At 41.6% G+C, this 19,568-nt stretch overlaps 1 protein-coding gene across 11 annotated transcripts in view; it reads left to right on the top strand.

Annotated features, from left to right (window-relative positions):
- The first annotated feature begins 794 nt into the window (after positions 1 to 794).
- B3GALNT1 (beta-1,3-N-acetylgalactosaminyltransferase 1 (Globoside blood group)) overlaps positions 795 to 19,568 on the top strand; it is a 38,685-nt gene continuing 19,911 nt past the window's right edge. For 2 of the 11 annotated variants that reach the window (XM_028490732.2, XM_028490714.2), the window contains exons 1-4: positions 1,232 to 1,616; positions 2,067 to 2,146; positions 2,572 to 2,660; positions 11,820 to 11,921. The gene's annotated coding sequence lies outside the window, so the exon portion shown is untranslated. Of the gene's footprint in view, positions 882 to 1,035; positions 1,131 to 1,231; positions 1,617 to 2,066; positions 2,147 to 2,571; positions 2,661 to 11,819; positions 11,922 to 19,568 lie in introns of those variants that run through there. The other 9 variants (XM_024124384.3, XM_024124383.3, XM_055082617.1 and 6 more) reach the window with 6 other exon arrangements.

The raw sequence follows: 19,568 nt of genomic DNA, 5'->3' as shown, positions 1-19,568 counted from the left end.
ATATATGACTTTCTTTGATAACTGGAGAAATTTGCATATGGGCTGGATATTAGGTGATGTCAAATTATTAAGTTTCTTAGATGTAATTTAGTTTCTTATGTGGTTGCATAGCAGAATGTCTTTGTCTTTACTTAGACGAGAGAGAAAGAAAGCAGTTACCACAAAATGTTGAGTTATTCATTCTCGGAGGAATGTACATGGTTGTTCACTAAACTATTCTTTCAACTTTTCACACCGTGACGCCTCAGCTGACCTGTTCACTGTGCCACAGACAAGCGGCCAGAATGGGGAACTGTTTTCAGATGGCACTATTTCAGGGGTGCCAAGAGAGGAGAGTAAATACTATTTCTGAATTAATTCAACAACCTCCACCCGGAGGCCGGTACAACCAGAGCCCATACAGCACACTCAGCTCCCGCACCTCAAAGCTTCTCCATTCCTCCCAAGAAGCAAGTTAGTGACAACTGAGGGTGGGACAGACCTTCTTTGAATTCTCCAGACCAAAGGAGAGTTTCAAGAGGCATTTCTCGAGAGCATGCGACTCCCGGGACTCCTGTTCACACCCCAGACCATTGTAACCCCGACGTATCCCCAACCTTCTTTTTCTATTGATTCTAGAAGGAGAACGCGCATTTCTTCTGCGAGACCAAATAACTTCCCAAGTTGTTTTCTTCCCTTCATAGCTCTGTACGGATTTTAATAAGTAAATCCCTCCCAGACTGCCTCGAGGCCGGGCACTTACGCAACTTGAAAACAGGGCAAGCCGGGCAAAGAGAAGCGAGTCTTAAACAGAAATCCTTCCCGAGGTCAGCCCATCGACTAACAGCTGCCAGGCTCAAATGTAAAATGCCTACCTAGCACCCCGGTGCATGGAATGCAAGGTGATGCCGAGAATCTAGAGGTCGCGCCCGGATCAGCGCGGAGGCCTGGGGGTCGCGCGACACCGCCCTCCTGGGGGGTCAGGGCCCGCGCGTGCGTGCGTGCGAGCGAGAGGACAAGGGGCTCCGGGCCCGGCGCGTGGTCTGCGCGCGCTCGGCCGCGCGTGTGGCTGCGGGAAGGCTGCGTGTGCGCGCGGGGCTGGAGCTTTGGCCATCCGCCCACGTCGGAGTAGGGTGCGTGCCGCGCTGGGGGTGAGTGTGATCCGGGGTGGGTGCTGGGGCGGCGCGGAGGCCTCGGAGGCCGCCGGGCTGGGTGGCGGGCGTGGCGCTGGGACCTGCTCCGCCCGTGACGCGCCCTCCTCTGGGAACACCGAGGCCCGGGCGGCTGGGCCGGGAGGCGGGCAGGGCAGCGCCGCCCACTCCTCCGGCCCTCTCCCGGAGCGCGGCCGGGGTTGAGCCGCGAGCCGCCGCGCCCAGAGGCTTGGGCCTCCGCGACTATCCGCTCCCCCACCGGGTGAGCGCGGGAGGTGGGGCCGCGGGCGACACCGAGGAGCGCCGGGGTGCGTGGTAGGGCCAGGCCGAGGCTGCGAGGAGCACGCTGTCCGCCCTGCTCTGCCCCAGCGCGCAGCCCACCCCCTTCCCGTCGCCTCGGGGAGCAGCACGAAGCAAGTTGGCCGGGTCGGCGGGGGAACGGACGGGCATGGTGATTCGGTGTCGGATTCCCCAAGCAGGCCTGGGGTAAAGCCTTGACGAGGAGTTAGGGAAGGGCCCAGCAGCCGAATTGTGGGAGGCTTGTTCCTCCTGGGGAGGTGTTGGGAGAAATATGGACCTAAGGAGGAGAATGGGCGAATTGGCCAGAGAGAGGAGGAAACCCGAAGAGGCTAGGGCTACATGATTTTTAAAAGGGGTCTTAGCAAGCATACAAGGCATTTTAAAGGAAATCTTTAAGGTGCAATGGAGCCTCGCTTTTCAAGCAATAGGGAATGATGCCAGCAGCAAGCACGAGTGGCATTCCGTGTTCCTTCTCTCTCTTCCACTGTTCTAGGAAGGAAACGTGCGAAGCATAGATGGTTTTCTTTCCTTCATGTGTTTTGCACATAGTACCAGCGTTTAGGAGGTGGCTGCTTTGTCAGGTAGAGCTATCAATAAGGAACAAATTACCAAACCATGTCTCTTTTTCTGTTTCAGAGGTAAGGAAGATTTGAGTTTGCAGTCTTCACCTGGGAACAGCTTTGTGTTTTAGCTTTCCCCAGGCAGCTTAGACAGAGGTAGGGAGCTGATTTTGTGCTCTCAGAATGTGTTGATGCCTGATAAAAGCATACATTGAACCTGTATCAGTGTAGAGAGGGGAACTATTTACTATTTAGAGATAAGAGTCTAAGACCTTTTTTTTTTTTCTCCTGACTAGAAAGTTCATTCAAATGAATGGTTGTTGGGTAATTCCAGTCCTGAAAATAAAGCCTGTTATCAACACAGTGGCCAAGTGTAATTCCAGATGAGATGCATGAAGTGATTTGAGAGCTAGGAGGAAGAAGAGAGGATCATAGCTTTTCCAAAAATGGAAAGAATGTTGATATATAATGGTTTGCTCCTATAGCAGCTTGCTAGGTATAGAACATTAATTTTAGATGTCTCATGCCCAAGGTTGTTAAGTTATGACTGAGATATATTCTTTTTCTGTTCATCTGTTCAGTAGTGCACAGCAAATCTTTTAATTAAGGCATGGAATACGGAAAACAAAAAACTTCAGCTAGTGCTTTAGTCTCATCTGAAATGCTACAGGTAAGTTCCTCTTATTTAAATTGAGAAATTATCCTTATCGGTTAAAATTGACCATAGTAGTCTCCTTTATAAGATTTTAAGGATCATTTATGCAGCTACAAGTTTTGTTATATATTCTAGTATATTTCTTCCCTAAAGGATTTGAGTTGGAAGAGTTAAGCTCAATTAAACCTTTTAGGTTATATATATATATTTTTTTTAAATTGAATCATTATTAAAATACCATGGTATCTCAGGAAAACTTAACTATATAAACTTATTTTAGTGGTCATAGTCAACTCAAGATCATACTCAACTCTCTTTATCCCTAAGAAAATACTCCAGTGGTTACTTTTCTCTCTTTTCCTTCCCTTTCAAATGATTTGCCTTGTCTCTGTGCCCAGTCCTCAACTCTCTTCTGTCCACCATTGGATGATACAGGTAGAATCCCACTGTAGGAAATGCCTTTATTCCTTCTGCAACCATAAAATGTCCAGGCCAAATATGCTTTTCTGTTGCATCAGAAAACAGCTATCATTGCTCATCCCTGCTCACTGTGTAGCAGATAAACACACTACAGCTTCATGAATGAGGTCAAAACTGGAGGGTCAAACAGGATGCTCTTAAATGACCTGGCACAACAGATAAATTCAAAAGTTGCAGTTCATTTAACAGCAGGTTCTTTGGCAGATATCTTTTTTTTGGACTGTGAGCAATGATTTTGTTTTAGTAAAAAGTTGCATATTATAAATATCGATTTGCTTTTGCAATTGGAGCTTTTGATACATTGTGAATTAGAAGAGGGAAGGCGATGGTATAAGTTAGAAGCAACTTGTAGGGGGCATGTCTAGATGAGGGGGAGATGAAGCCGCAGAACAGTCTGTAGTGTGGGACCCTGAGAGGCTACAGGATAAAAGATTTGGCTAGGGGTGTAACTTGCACCCCTTGAAACTGAGAAATTAAGGAATAAAAAACAGAGCTAGAGTAGATTGTTTCCCATCCTGTGTGGATCTGACCCTGACACAGGTAGTTAGGAAGTCAAGGCCTTTTGTTGTCCCCTTATAGCATCCACAGCCTAGTTTAATACTTCTCAGCCCTGCTACCCTCCAGGAACCATTTCATGTAGGGAACATGTTATGAGCCCTAGGTTCCCCTTTGCAGTAACATAGCCTTCTGGGGTAATGAGGAAACATAGAAGAGAGATCTTAGGAGGTTTTGTTGCTGTTCTGAGATGCCATTTCATGGGGCTAGACAAACACTTTCACACCAGCAGCCTATTTTGAAAATAGTTTTATTGGAGCACAGTCACATCTATATGTTTAATAATGTCTACGGCTCCTTTTTCACTACAAAGGCAGAATCAGGTAGCTGGGATAGAGACCATGTGGCCCACAGAAAATATTTGCCATTTGGCCTTTAATTTTAAAAAAGTTTGCCCACTCCTAGACTAGAACATAGATTTCTGCTAACCTCCAAAGCAGTGCACTTTAAGTAGGCTCTTTTAAGTTTGAATTAAGGAAGTACTGCTCCCGTTAAACATTTCACAAGTCTGCAACCACCTACTACCAGCATGACAGTGAGGGCTCCAACCATGTCTCTTATCTGGAGGCATATTTGGCTATTATTTCGGTAACAGAATTTGTTTTCAAGAATGGAGTTACCTACTTGCTGAGAGAAAAAATTATAATCAACTCTTATCTCAGTATTAAATAATTTCATTCTCTAAACTGACATTATTTGTATAATTTGCACTTTTGGCGGGCATCTACACATTCTGAGAGTGCAAACTCAGCACCTTGTCATGAACGGTGGCCACAGGTTTGGAGACACATGAGCTGGGTGGGGGGGTGTCCCTCCATCTTCTCCAGGTGGGCTTTGCTCATAATGTTCAGTCTAAAACTTGGAGTCATGAGCCTTCCTCCATTCTCTGCATAGTGTCAGCAACTTGAGGGCCAGGCAGCCTAGCCTGTAACACAGGTCCGCCATATCGAATGAATGAATGAAATAACATTCAAATAGCTGAGGACAAGGGAAGCAGTAACTTAGCTTGACAGACAAGAGTGGCAAAGATCTGTAATACTCCTCACCTAGGGCAACAATGGGAAGAAGTGTTAACTAGAGCAGCTTGCACTGTCCTCTTCCTCCAATGAGTAAAGCTGTTTGTAGCAAAACAGAGACAGGCAGCCCATCTCTCAAGGCAGCCTTGGTGCTACTTTGCCTGACTTGTGTCATCTTTGCTCTGCTCCAGTTTTCCTAGCTTCTCTGAACCTGGTTATCCTGTTGCCTCTTCCCACAGGCCACTCTGTCACATGGCTCCCTCAGACTGCCTACCACTCAGGGCAGAGTGTGTCCACTTTTGTTGTACTCTTTGCTCCCTACCCAGGAATCTCAAGAGGCTATGGGATTGGGTGTGAGGTTGGGCTTTTCTACAGGCACTGTGCTCTGGAGAAGGAGCACAGCATTTGGAGTTGAACCTAAGTTTGGGTTCCAGGTCTGCTTGTATCTGGGCTGCAGCAGTCTCTGAAAAATGAGATATTAATACCCATTTTACCATGTTGTGAAATGTGCTTTGTAAATTGCTGTAGAAGTGATACAGACTTAAGCCCAAGAGTCCAGTTAACCTTAAAAAAAAAAAAAAAACCCTGCTTAAAAGTCTAACTTACTGCAAATTACAAAGAGTACATTTTTTGTGTGTGTTGGATACAAGTGCAGATAAGGCAGGAGCAAAGAGAAAATCTCAAATGAATTTTCCTTGTCAGGTTCTACTACTTTTGGCTGCTGCTCATCTTTCTCAGCTTAAAGATCCTACAATCCACAAGCCCAGAAATCTATAAAATACAGTTGTCCTCAGTATCTGCAGGGGTTTGGTTCTAGGACTCCCTCAGATACCAAAATCCATCTCAAGTCCCTAAAATGGCATGGCATTTGCATATAATCCATGCACATCCTTCATATACTTTAAATCATCTCTAGGTTACTTATAATACCTAATGTAATGTAAATGTTATGTAAAACATAACGTTTAGTTATGTTAGTTGTAAATACAATGTAAGTGATATGTAAATAGTTGCCAGCACACGTGGCAAATTGAAGTTTTGCATTTTGGAACATTCTGGAATTTTTTTTGGAATATTTTTGATCCAAAGTTAGTGGAGCCCATGGTTGCAGAGTGCTGTGTTCCCATATATTGTTATTCCTACAATAAAATACTTTGTTTACAAACCATATATGATATGTGTTTTTAAAATATGTTTTTAAAAACCCAGGTGTCTTCTACCTCAACACGCAAGAGGCTGGAGGTTTCCATTTTAATGAGGCTAGAATGAAGGGCATTCTCCCATACATCTCAGAATATCTGAGGGTGGTATCACTGCAACCAGCAGGGGATGCAAGGGCAGAATGGGGAAATAATAATGGAGCATTAGGTATTTATACTCACTGTCTACCTAAAACTGTATAACAGCCACAGAGAGTTATGCTTCCTATGGGGGGTTTTCTTAAACTCATTGAGTACCTCAGATTCATTCTTAAAAATGGAACAATTTTAAAATTTTATGCAAAATGAAACCTTTTCTTTTTAAAGGTTTTTTAAAGAAATATTTATTTATTTATTTGGCTGCATTGGGTCTTAGTTGCAGGATCTTTGTTGCAGCACTCAGGCTCCTCTCTAGTTGTGGTGCGTGGGCTCTAGAGTGCACGGGCTTAGTTGTCCCACGGCATGTGGGGATCCAACCGGCGTTCCCTGCATTGGAAGGTGGATTCTTAACCACTGGACCACCAGGGAAGTCCCAAACCTTTTCTGTACACTACATTTTAAACATGAATAACAAAGTCATGGAATCTTGGAGTTGGAAGGGACCTTAGAAGTTATCTAAAATAACTTAAAACTCAGTGAGGAATTAACCTTTGTAACATTCCTGCCAGCTGCTTGAAGATTTCTGTTGGTGAGGAGCAGCCCATTCTAGTAATCTATACTGAACCTTCCCACTGATTTTTTTTTTTTTTTTTTTTTTGGCTGTGTTGGGTCTTCATTGCTGTGCATGCTTTCTCCAGTCGCGGTGAGCGGGGTCTACTTTTCGTTGCAGCGCGCAGGCTTCTCATTGCCGTGGCTTCTCTTGTTGCAGAGCACGGGCTCTAGGCACGCGGGCTTCAGTAGTTATGGTTCGCGGGCTCTGGAGCGCTGTCTCAGTAGTTGTGGCGTGTGGGCTCAGTAGTCGTGGTTCGCGGGCTCTAGAGCGCTGGCTCAGTAGTTGTGGCGCACGGGCTTAGTTGCACTGCAGCATGTGGGATCTTCTGGGACCAGGGCTCGAACCTGTGTCCCCTGCATTGGCAGGAGGATTCTTAACCACTGTGCCACCAGGGAAGTCCCCCACTGATTTTTATCTTTGGGCTTCCATTTGCCTTCTGGAGTTACACTGACGTATTGTTCAAAATATCTGAAAGCATCTACCATGGCCCTTCTAAGCTTTTGTTTTCCCCAGAACAGAACATTCCTCAGTTCCTTCAGCCACTACTTCATCCAATTCTTATTATGGGAGTTGAGAAACCAAACCCTTAACCTTCCTTTCAACTATAAATCTAACTTGTTGATGATCCTTTTAAAATGGAACATATATGTGGCTATGGGTTTATGACCCCTTTTGCCCAGACTCCTTTCTCTTTCTTGAACCCAAGAGTGTGTTAGGGGTTTTAGTGTGTGTGCTGGGGGAGGGAGACACATTATGGTACTAACCTGTAGGATTTCTGTTAGCACTGCCATTCATTTACAAGCACCTGGGGAATGCTTTCCGTGCTAGGTGCTGGGGACACAGCAGTGTACAGAAGTGAGCATTGTCTTTGTTCTGGTGGAGCTAGATGGGATCTGAGAGGTATCCTGGCCCAATCCCTTAAAGGCTCTGATGAGACAAGCAACTGCCTAAATTCAATAACTTGCCCCCTACCCCAGCCACTGGAACTAGAATCCTTGTTTCCTAACTCTCCAGTTATCCCTTTACACCATCACCTTTCTTCATACTGAATTCATACTCAACTAAAACCTTTAGGGTTTTTTTTTCCAAACTTAGACGGGTGTTAAAATGGTCTCCCATCCTCTCTTACACAGTTGGTTTTTTGAACTGTGATATAGGACAGTAAATTTTTTCCCATCAGATTTCATCTTGCTTTGGCTCTATTCTAACCTGTTGAAAGCTTTTTAGATTGCAGTTATATCTTCTAATGAATTTGGTATTTTTTCCTGCTTTGTCTTGCCTTCAAAATTGAATAAACCCATATTCATTTGTCTTTCATAAGAAGTATTAAACAGGAAAAGGCTAAAGATAGGCCTGTGATTAAACCCTAGAGATTTTCTCCCAGGTTGACAAAGATGCTCTAACAGCCTTAGAGCATAAGTGGGAGGACAGGTCTTTGGTTGTTTTGGTCAATACTGTATTCTCACAGTCTAGCTTGACCCCGAGAGGCATGTGTTGAACAAAAGACTGGCTGTGAAAAATCCACTGGCCAAGACGGATCAGCCGATTTTGAACCATCTAGGCACTGCCACTGGACTCAGCTTTTTCCATTTTGTTCAGAGGGACCTTTCAGTGCACTGCCATCTTCAGAGAAGCTTAATTCTTGTGTGTATCTAAGGCTTCCCTTGATCTTCTGGTCAAGGAACCCTTTTGAATATGGAGATGAGGTTAGTCAGGCTAAATTTTCTTAGTGACTCTGCTGGCTCCTGATGGTCACTGCTTCTGTGTCGAAGAGTTCACTAATGTTTACAGAAGTGTGGCAACTTATTCAGAGTTATTTGGAATATAAACTCACTAACATTATTCCCCGTCAGCAATTCCTCCATTTCTGAAAAGTGTACTTGGAAGAGACTTGTTGAAAATTGTTTGGGTGAGAATTAGAAAGAGCTGAGCATGATTTGCTTGGAGATTGAACTGTGTTTGCATTTAGGATTTCCCTTTTTTCAAGTTTGTGGTTTAGCTTTGTCAACTCTTTATCCCTGGGGAAGAACAGAGATGCTTCACTACATGGAGGAAAGTAGGAAGACATCAGACTAGAGAGATTAAAAACAAGTCAGGAAGGATGCCTTGTACTGCAGAGGTTCCAGACCTCACTTATGGGGTGAGGACACCTGGATTTCCGGCCCTGCTCTGCTGCCTGTGAGCCCCTGACTAAGGAGCAGGTCTCCACAGCACTTACTATAGTGTCAGGACCAGGCAGGTGCTGTTGCTACAGTTATGGAGAGAGGGGAGTATGAAGAAGTTAGGTAAGATAGAAAGCAAGTTCTTTTTGATGTTAACTTTGTTCGCCCCTGCAGAGTAAAGAATATTTCATTTTTAAGCATTATTAGATTATGCACATGTAGTGGTTGCAGTTCATTCATTCAATAAATAAAATTTGATTCCCTGTTATACTTCCAACTGTGTGCTTCAAAGTAAGAAGAAATGTCTTATCAAATATGCTTAATCCTTAAAGTAGCTTGATGCCTCTTAAATATCTCATACCTCAGTTTGAAAAGGTTCATGTATTTTGTAGTTCTCCAGTTGCTAGAAGTACCTATTGTTGGACTTTGGACAGTGCACACCATCCCCAGTTGTAGGAAGACTGGGGGGCCAGTGGGGGGATCATAGGAGAGGGGAGCATGTGTATGGAGGAGGAACCAAAAAGTCCATATTTGGCATTGTGGACCTATTAGTAGTTCCGTGGCTTCTATGTGCGTGGTAGCAGAACATTAGGAACTTTAAGATGCTGTAGGAAACATAATCCATGGGCTCTAAAAGAAGGCCTACTGATTTGTAGGGGGAATATGGATCAACTAGGATTTATTTGCATGTTTAAATGTGTTATAAAGCATAGAGTGTCACGTAAGAGACATCAGGAGCTAACAGCAGGGTTTGTAAATGGAACAAATTAAGAAAATAAAAGTAAGGGGAGTTCCCTGGAGGTCCAGTGGTTAGGACTCTTCTTCCACTGCAGGGATCGTGGGTTGTTTTTTGTTTTTGTTTTTTTGTGGTGAGAACAGTTTAGATTTACTCTCTTAGCAACTTTCAAGGACTAACAATACACTATTGTTAAACGGTCCACACATTGTACATTAGATTCCCCAGAACACATTCTTATAACTGGAAGTTTGTACTCTTTGACCAACATCTCCCCATTTCTCCCACCCCCTAGTTCCTGGCAACCACCATTCTACTGTTTCTATGAAGTAAATGTTTCTAGATTCCACATATAAGTGAGACCATGCAGTATTTGTCTTTCTCTGACTTTTTTCCCTTAGCCTAATGATCTCAGTGTCCATCCATGTTGTTACAAATGGCAGGTTGTTTTCTTTTTTATGGTTGAATAATATTCGTGTGTGTGTGTGTGTGTATGCCATATTTTCTTTATCCATTTGTCCATCAATATGCATTTAGGTTGCTTCCATATCTTGGCTATTGTGAATAATGCTGCAGTGAACGTGGTGGTGCAGATATCTCTTTGAGGTGTGATAATTTCATCTTCTTTGGATATATACTCAGAAGTGGGATTGTTGGATCATATGGTAGTTCCATTTTTAAGTTTTTGAGGAAACTCCATACTGTTTTCCACAGCGGCTGAACCAATTTACATTCTTACCAACAGTGCCCAAGGGTTCCCTTTTTGCCATATCCTCACCTACACTTGTTATCTCTTGTGTGTTTTTCATGGTAGCCATTCTAACAGGTGTGAGGTGATATCTCATTGTGGTTTTGATTTGTATTTCCCTGATGATTAGTGATACTGAACACCTTTTCATATCCATGTTGGCCTTTTGTAAATTTGTAAATCTTCTTTGGAAAAATGTCTATTCAAGTCTTTTGCCCATGTTTTAATTGGATCTTTTTTTTTTTTTTTTTTTGCTGTTGAGTTGTAAGAGTTCCTTATGTTTTAATTTTTATTGGAGTATAGTTGCTTTACAATGTTGTGTGAGTTTATACTGTACAGCAAAGTGAATCAGCTATACATATACATATATCTCCTCTTTTTTGGATTTCATATATCCCCTCTTTTTTGGATTTCTTTCCCATTTAGGTTACCACAGAGCACTGAGTAGAGTTCCCTGTGCTATACAGTAGGTTCTCATTAGTTATCTATTTTATACACAGCATCAGTAGTGTATATATGTCAATCGCAATCTCCCAATTCATCCCACCCCCTCCTTTCCCCCTTGGTATCCATACGTTTGTTCTCTACGTCTGTGGCTCTATTTCTGCTTTGTAAATAAGATCATCTATACCAATATTTTCAGATTCCACGTATATGTGTTAATGTACGATATTTGTTTTCTGACTGCACTCTGTATGACAGTCATTAGGGTGTGGAGAAAAGGGAACCCTCTTACACTGTTGGTGGGAATGTAAATTGATACAGCTGCTGTGGAGAACAGTATGGAGGTTCCTTAAAAAACTAAAAATGGAACTGCCGTGTGACCCAGCAATCCCACTGCTGGGCATATGCCCAGAGAAAACCATAATTCAAAAAGAGACATGCACCCCAATGTTCATTGCAGTACTATTTACAATAGCCAGGACATGGAAACAACCTAAATGTCCATCAACAGATGAATGGATAAAGAAGATGTGGTACATATATACAATGGAATATTACTCAGCCATAAAAAGGAAAAAAATTGGGGCACGGATTTGATCCCTGGTCTGGGAACTGAGATCCTGCATGCTGCATGATGCAGCCAAAAGAAAAAAAAATGTTAACATTATCTTTCAGCTTTTATTGTCTTTGTGCTTTGTTTTTGCATTCAGAGTTCTCTGATGAACATGTATTACATTTGCAATTAGAAACATTTTATATATTTTTAAAATAATTAAATTTACTTTCACTTTGTAGAAAATAACCAACATGTTTGCACCATAGGAAAGAATACCAGGTTATTTTTGCTTAAACAATTGTACCATTGCTGTCACCCAAATCTCTTTCCCGTTTCTCTAGCGCCCTCTGGCGTTTGAGCTGATCCCTCCGCCCACCCCCCCGGTTCATTTTCTTGTGCCCAGCATGGTTTTGGTGCAAAATGAAAGGTCCATACCTGCATGAATTATTAGTTACTATTCATTACTGTTGTTAGTAACTCACATTTCAGTTTTTGAGAATGTGAATCTTGAGTGTTTCTGTGTAAAGATGGTAAGGCTGTGATGCTGCTTTACTGTTTCTCTCAAGGTTCAGTGGTTGCAAGAAGTTAAAACCCACTCAGAGCAGCTCTGGTCAAGAGGGCTGCAGCAGACTCCCCAGGATGGGAAGGGCAGTGGCCAAGAACATGAGGTTTGGAGTCCTGTTTGATTTTTTTTTTTTTTTTTTGCGGTACGCAGGCCTCTCACTGTTGTGGCCTCTCCCGTGGCAGAGCACAGGCTCCGGACGTGCAGGCTCAGTGGCCATGGCTCACGGGCCCAGCCGCTCCGCGGCACATGGGATCCTCCTGGACCGGGGCACGAACTTGTGTCCCCTGCATCGGCAGGCGGACTCTCAACCACTGCGCCACCAGGGAAGCCCCCTGTTTGATTTTTGTCTCTACCACTTATAGCCTGTGACTTTGGGCAAGTTACTGACTCTCTCTAAGCCTTAGTTTCCTCACCTGTGAAATGTGAACAGTAAAGGTCTTTAAAGCTCCTTAATTCATGGGCTCTCTTAAAGATGACATGGCTTAGTGCCTGGTGCTCTTCCCATAGCTGGGGCATCCAGGGCCAGCACATCATGTGGACACCTGCCTACACTGATTGCACATAGTATCTGAATAAACAGATAATTGATTGGACTGCCAAGCTCTTTTTACATTTCTGTTGAAGTATGGCATGCAAAAAGAAAAGTGTGCAAGTTAGAAGATAAATTATCAGAGTGAACACACCTGTAGCTACCATCTAGGTACAGAAACAGCACATGGCCAACACCCCAGAAGGTCCCCTCCAGTCTCTCCCAATTATATTTCTTCCTTCTCCCCAGAAGTTACCAGTGTCCTGAATTCTAATGCTTTAGATTACTTCTGCCTGCTTTTCAACTTTGTATAAATCGCATTATAGTGTCTGTTCTTTTTGTACCTGGCTTCTTTAGCTCAACCTTATGGTTGAGAGATTCTCCATGATGTCATGTGAGTATGTAGTTTGTTCGTTTTCATTTTGTATAAGGTGCTATTCTCTAAATTTCTTTCTTCTACTGTGGGCTGTTTCCAGTTGGGGCTCTCATGAATAGTGTGCTATTAAAAACTTTAGTGAACATTTTTTGGTGTCCTTATGGACATACACTTTGTTGAGTGTTCTGCCTGAGGGTGTAGTAGCCGTGTCATTGGGTACATGTATGTTATAGCTTAGTGAATAACACTAAAAAATTTTCCAAAGTAGTTAAACCAGTTTGTTTAGTTTTTTGGGTTTCCTTTTTTACTTCAAACTACTACTTAAATATTTATTTATTAAATCATCAAAATTAGTTTCATGATTCAGTGAATACAAAGATGTTCTAGGATAGCATTTCCCAAAGTGCGGAATTCTAGTCCTGCCAGAGGCTCTGAAACTTAAAATAGGTTCTTTGTTCAGATAAGTTTGAGAAACATTGCGTAATATATCCTCTTCTTAGAGAATGTACATTAACATTAAAAACTCTGAAAAGCCCTCCATTAAAAAATAATAGTTTGAATGATTTCCAGTTTTTTGGTCCACAGCCCTTTTGAGGCTCTGTAACACCTATAGGTAAGACACAGATGCAGCCATCTTTGGCTGCCATAAAGTTCTGTGCTTACTAACTGAGATGTTGGTCCCTTCGCTGAGGACAGTGGTTTCATTTGATGGTTAAAGCATTTGCATGCTTAATAATCTGGGAGCTGACAACTGTTTTGTCTCTGTAGGTTTTCTGGGCTTTTCTATTATTTGAGATGTTTCTTCAGCTGTTGTTGATCAGCCACCAAATCAACAATAATTACTGGTGGCCTCCTGTGCACCCAGCATTGTGCTAAACTTGTAAGATAGAGAAGATGGTTTGCTTAATGTAAATTATTTAGAGTCTAGTTGGTGAATGCATGTGCAGTTAATACAATCACAAGGTTATTTTTTATAAAATGAAAATTATTTTTAAATTATAATTTATTTGTTGACGGTGCTATGTGACATTATTATTTAAGAAGTCAGTAATAAAATAACAGTGTCCATATTGGGCCTTTTAATATTTTTCTATGCAGTGATGTTTTAGGTTTTTCTTTCTGTCCCTCCCCTGGGACATGGGATTTAGAACAGTGTCAGGGTTCACAAAGCCTACTGTTCAGCCTTCCTAAGAAGACCTGTGGTCCCACTGTCAGGGAATGAACCAATCCCAGATCTCAGGCCAGGCCAGCTTGATTTCTGTGACCTCATAGTGTGTGCATTTATCTGCGTGGCTGAATGTCGTTTAACTTCAGAAACTACAGGGTGCCCTAGTGCTGACTGGTTAATTCATGTTCTCCACATAAACCTCACAGTAACTAAATTGGTATTGATGATTTATATCTGGAAGGAGACACTTTTGAGAAGTTAACTTCTCCAAGGTCACACAGCATTAAGTGTTGCAGACAAGATTGAGGGTGAGCCATCTAACTGCATTTTATTATGCTTTTTTCCTGTTTTGATAAATTTAAATTACAAAGAAAACTATAAATATAAGAGAAGGCCTATTTTTCTATCACCCTGAATTAACAACTGCTAATATTTTATAGTATTTGTGTCTAATCTATTTTTTCCCGTTTTCCCCACACACCCCCTTCATTCTTTCACAGTGACACCCACACTGCTTAGTGTGGAAGGTGTTCCTGCAGTCCCTTTAAAAAATAGTTTTATAGCTGCTTCTGAAAGCTTACTGTTTCTTGTGTGTGTTTTAAAACTGTTTATCTAAATGGTGTATTTTATATATGTGTAATCATTCAACTTGTTTTTTTGGGGGTTTTTTTTTTGTGGTACGCGGGCCTCTCACTGTTGTGGCCTCTCCCGTTGCGGAGCACAGGCTCCGGACGCGCAGGCTCAGCGGCCATGGCTCACGGGCCCAGCCGCTCCGCGGCATGTGAGATCTTCCCGGACCGGGGCACGAACCCGTGTCCCCTGCATAGGCAGGCGGACTCCCAACTACTGCGCCACCAGGGAAGCCCCTCAACTTGTATTTTTTACTCAACTTTTTATTTTCAAATTGATATACTATGTACAAATCCAGTAACTATCTTGTAGGAGTCCACTGGAAGACAGACCAGGTTTTATTTATCTGTTATCTTATGGATAGACAATTAGGTTACCTCGAATTTTCCACTTTCGTAGTCCCCCTAATGAGCATGCTTGTACATGTCTCCACATGTGTACACGTATGAGAGTTTTTCTAGGGTGTGTTCCCAGAAGAGGAGTGACTGGTTTTCAGTTTTGCTAGATGCAGCCCTATTGCTTACCAGAGGAGCTGCAACAGTTTGTGCTTCACAGTGTGTGGCAAATAGCATTTACTCCAGTACCTGATTAATATTAAACTTTGAGATTTTTCGATGGTTTAAAAATTTTGTATCTGACTTTAATTTGCATTTCCCTGATTACTATTGAGATCAACCCTCTTTTCATGTCCGTTGGCCACTCTTTATTTGCTCTTCTGTGAACTTCTTGTTCATGTCACTCATTTTCCTTTTGATTTGTAAGTTTTATATAAACTTCATATAAACAGAAAATAATGACGGCAGATTATTACAAATATATATTATATAACGAATATATATCCAGAAGAGATTCTGTATACCAGTCCTTTGTTTTTACTTGTTGTAAATATCTTCTTTGAGCCTGTGGCTCATCTATTTTTTTAAAAAATATTTTATTTTATTTTATTATTTTTGGTGGCACCACGTGACATGCAGGATCTTAGTTCCCTGAGCAGGGATCAAACCCACACCCCCTGCAGTGGAAGCATGGAGTCTTAACCACTGGACCACCAGGGAAGTCCCATGTGGCTCATCTTTTAACTGTGTTTATGGTGTCTTGTCTTATAAGTAGTTTTATATTTTGTTGTGACCCAATCTGTTTCACCTCTCTTTTATGGGATATGCTTTTTGTGACTTGTTTACAGAGACTTTCCCCTGGCTAAGGTCACAAATCTATTCTGTATTTCTTATCGTAGTATTAGTTTTGCTTTTTTTACATTTAATTCTTTTATCGACTCGGTATTGTATTTTGGAAATATGAATATAATTTTATTTTTTCCACATTTATTCCAAAACGGTTTATTGAATCCTTTCCCCATTGGTTTGCAGAGCCACCTCTGCCATTGTTCAAGTCCCTATGGATGGGTGGGTCTATTTCTGGTCTTGTTATTCAGCTGTTTAATACATTGTTCTATTCCTCTGGTTTAATTACTGAGCGCTGCAAAATATTTGATAACACCAAATCCACCTGAACACCAACTTCATTCTTTGTTCTCAAAATTTTGTTGGTTATTCCTAGATCATTAAGTTCCTTTCATAATCCTATGAATTTATTGATCAGTTTGGGGAAGTGGAATCTTACATTGGAGTTTTCTTATCCCTGAACATGTTATCTCTCTTGTTTTTTCACATCTTTTTTATACTCTTCAGAAAAGTTTTTTAGTTTTCTGCATCAGGGCTCAGCACATCTTTTGTTACCTTTATTTGACACTGTAGTTTTTGTTGCTGTGGTGTTTTTCGTGTTAGATTTTTATTTTATTTATTGTTTTAATGTTTCTGATTTGTATGTAAGCTCATATCCAGCATCTTGGTAAACCTGTTAGTTCTTTTATGTCATCTTTTTCCCCTTGAGTTTTCTATGTAGATGATTATATAATATGAAAATAAGGGCAGTTTTTTCTCTTCCTTGACAATTTTTATATCTCACTTCCTCTTCTTGTTTAGGGGATAGTAAGGCTCACTAGAAAAACACTGAATAGTAGAGGTGATAGCGGGCATCCTTGTCTTTTTCCTGACTTTAATGGAAATACTTCTGAAGTTTCATCATTAAGTTTGCTATGGTTTCTTCAACAGGTTAAGGAACTTCCTTTCTATTCCTAATGTTTGTTTTTTTTAATAATCATCTGGATTGGTTTTTTGTTTTTCATTATTTTCTGTTTTATCTTTATTATTCCTTTTATTTTCTTAGTAATAACAGGAATTTTTTATATTTCTTATACTCAGATCATTTATTTTCAATCTGTTTTTAAAAATATGTTATCTGTTAATGCTGATGAAAGAAGACAGACTAAAAAGTCTGCATAACATATCATTTCATTTAAGTGACATTCTGGTAAAGGCAAAAATATAGGGATGAAAAACATCAGTGGTTGCCTGGGTGTTGGGGGAAGGACTGATTACAAAGGAACACCAGTAGAATGTCTGTTGTGATGGAGCTGTTTCATATCTTGATTGTGCTGGTGGTTACATAAGCATCAAAACTTACAGAACAGTACAACAAAAAGGATGAATTTTACTGTATGTAAATTATAAGCCAGTAAAAAAAAAATCACGTGGATACAAAAAATATATAAAGTAATTCTACTTTTTTAAAAAGGTACATTATTTTTATGTTTTCTTTTTTTTCTTTTTTTATAAATTTATTTATTTTTGGCTGCATTGGGTCTTCGTTGCTGTGCACAGGCTTTCTCTAGTTGCAGCGAGTGGGGGCTACTCTTTGTTGCGATGTGCATGCTTCTCATTGTGGTGGCTTCTCTTGTTGCGGAGCACGGGCTCTAGGCATGTGGGCTTCAGTAATTGTGGTGCGCAGGCTCAGTAGTTGTGGCTCGTGGGCTCTGAGCACAGGCTCAGTAGTTGTGGTGCATGGGCTTAGTTGCTCTGCAGCATGTGGGATCTTCCTGGACCAGGGATCAAACCCGTGTCTCCTGCATTGGCACGCGGATTCTTAACCACTGTGCCACCAGGGAAGTCCAAGTACATTTTTTTTTTTTTTTTTTTTTGGGTACGCGGGCCTCTCACTGCTGTGGCCTCTCCCGTTGCGGAGCACAGGCTCTGGACGCACAGGCTCAGTGGCCATGGCTCACGGGCCCAGCCGCTCCGCGGCATGTGGGATCTTCCCAGACCGGGGCACAAACCCGTGTCCCCTGCATCGGCAGGCGGACTCCCAACCACTGCGCCACCAGGGAAGCCCAAGTACATTATTTTTAAAAGTTAATTTTCTGTAAGGATTGTTTTAGTAATACACAGTGCATTTTCATATGTAGCACTTTTTTAAATGAGGAAGGAAAATTTTTGTTTTCATTGTTTTGAATTTTAATGTATTCAAAAATAAGAGTCAAAATAATATTTAAAATATATAGGTAACAATGTAATATAACAAAGTGATATTACTAAGTAATATAACAAAGTGATGCCAAGTAGTATAACAAAGTAATATAAAAAGGAGTGCTCTCATCTTTCTTTCTTATCCACCGCATTCCTCTCTGTCCACTATGTGTGTCTTTCCACTGTTTTTCATATGTACGTACAAATACTGGATTTATTTCATATTCCTTTCTAACACAAAAGTTAACATATTATAAACATTGTTCTATATCTTACTTCTTCACTTGATGTATTCTAGAAATCTTTCCATGTCCGTACTTAGAGAACATCCTTCTTCTTTTTTTTTTTTAACTGCTGTAAAGTTTTCTATTGGGTGGATGTATCATGGTTTATATAAGAAATCTCTCATTGTGATCCCTTGGCTTATTTTTAATTATTTACTGTTACAAACAATTTTGCAGCCAATAACCTTATATACATGCATCATTTTGGACATATGCACCTGTATCTGAAATAAACTTCAGTAACAACATTACTGATAAAATAATAAATGTATTTGTAATTTGTATAAGTATGTATTTCCAAACTGCCCTCCATAGAGGTGTTACCACTTTTTACTTCACCAGAAATACGTGAGAGGGAATTTTTTTCTTTTCTTAACTCTCTAGTTTTTATTACTGAAATATTTTAAACTAGATATAGATATTGTGACATTCTACTCCTAAATATATCAGTGTGTGACTCTTAAAAATAGGAAAATATTGGGCTTCCCTGGTGGTGCAGTGGTTGAGAGTCTGCCTGCCGATGCAGGGGACATGGGTTCGTGCCCCGGTCCAGGAAGATCCCACATGCCGCGGAGCGGCTGGACCCGTGAGCCATGGCCGCTGAGCCTGCGTGTCCAGAGCCTGTGCTCTGCAATGGGAGAGGCCACAACAGTGAGAGGCCTGCATACCACGAAAAAAAAAAAAAAAAAAAAAAGGAAAATATTTTTTAATTAAAAAAAATTTTAGGTTTGCAGCAGGAACATGGCGGATCGGCTCACGCAGTTGCAGGACGCCGTGAACTCGAACTGGTTTGCTGTTAGCCAGTTATAGATATTGGTGGAAGAGGCCTTTCGATCTTCCTCCACAGGACTGACTCCCGCTGTCTCCCGAACTCCTCAAAAGTTCAACCAAGTGAAAGTGAAGAGAGCTGTTAAAATGCGGCCGTTCCAAGAAAGGAGTTAAATTATTCAGGAGCTCAACTTCAAGTCAGCAAGTCAAGGAAGAGTATTTTAAGGAGCAACTATGTGACTGGACTAGGTCACAGAGTTTCAGAGCCAGATTAAAGAGGCAGGCCAGTGGGCAGCTGTGGAAGGAGGTTACGGATGGTGTCTGATGAGTTGAATTCCTAGCCTGGAAGTCAACACATCTGAGTTTAATCTCAGTCACTCTCAGTTACTTCATATCTTAGCTTCCTCATATATAAAAAGAAAGGAGGGACTGGGGAGCAGGCAAGATGGCGGAAGAGTAAGACGCGGAGATCACCTTCCTCCTCACAGATACATCAGAAATACAGCTACACGTGGAACTTCTCCTATAGAACACCCACCGAACGCTGGCAGAAGACCTCAGACCTCACAAAAGGCAAGAAACCCCCCACGTACCTGGGTAGGCAAAAGAAAAAAGAAAAAACAGAGACAAAGA

The sequence above is a fragment of the Physeter macrocephalus genome, chromosome 1, assembly GCF_002837175.3.
Source record: "Physeter macrocephalus isolate SW-GA chromosome 1, ASM283717v5, whole genome shotgun sequence".
Taxonomy (NCBI): Eukaryota; Metazoa; Chordata; class Mammalia; order Artiodactyla; family Physeteridae; genus Physeter; species Physeter macrocephalus.
This window is presented reverse-complemented; position numbering and strand designations above follow the sequence as displayed.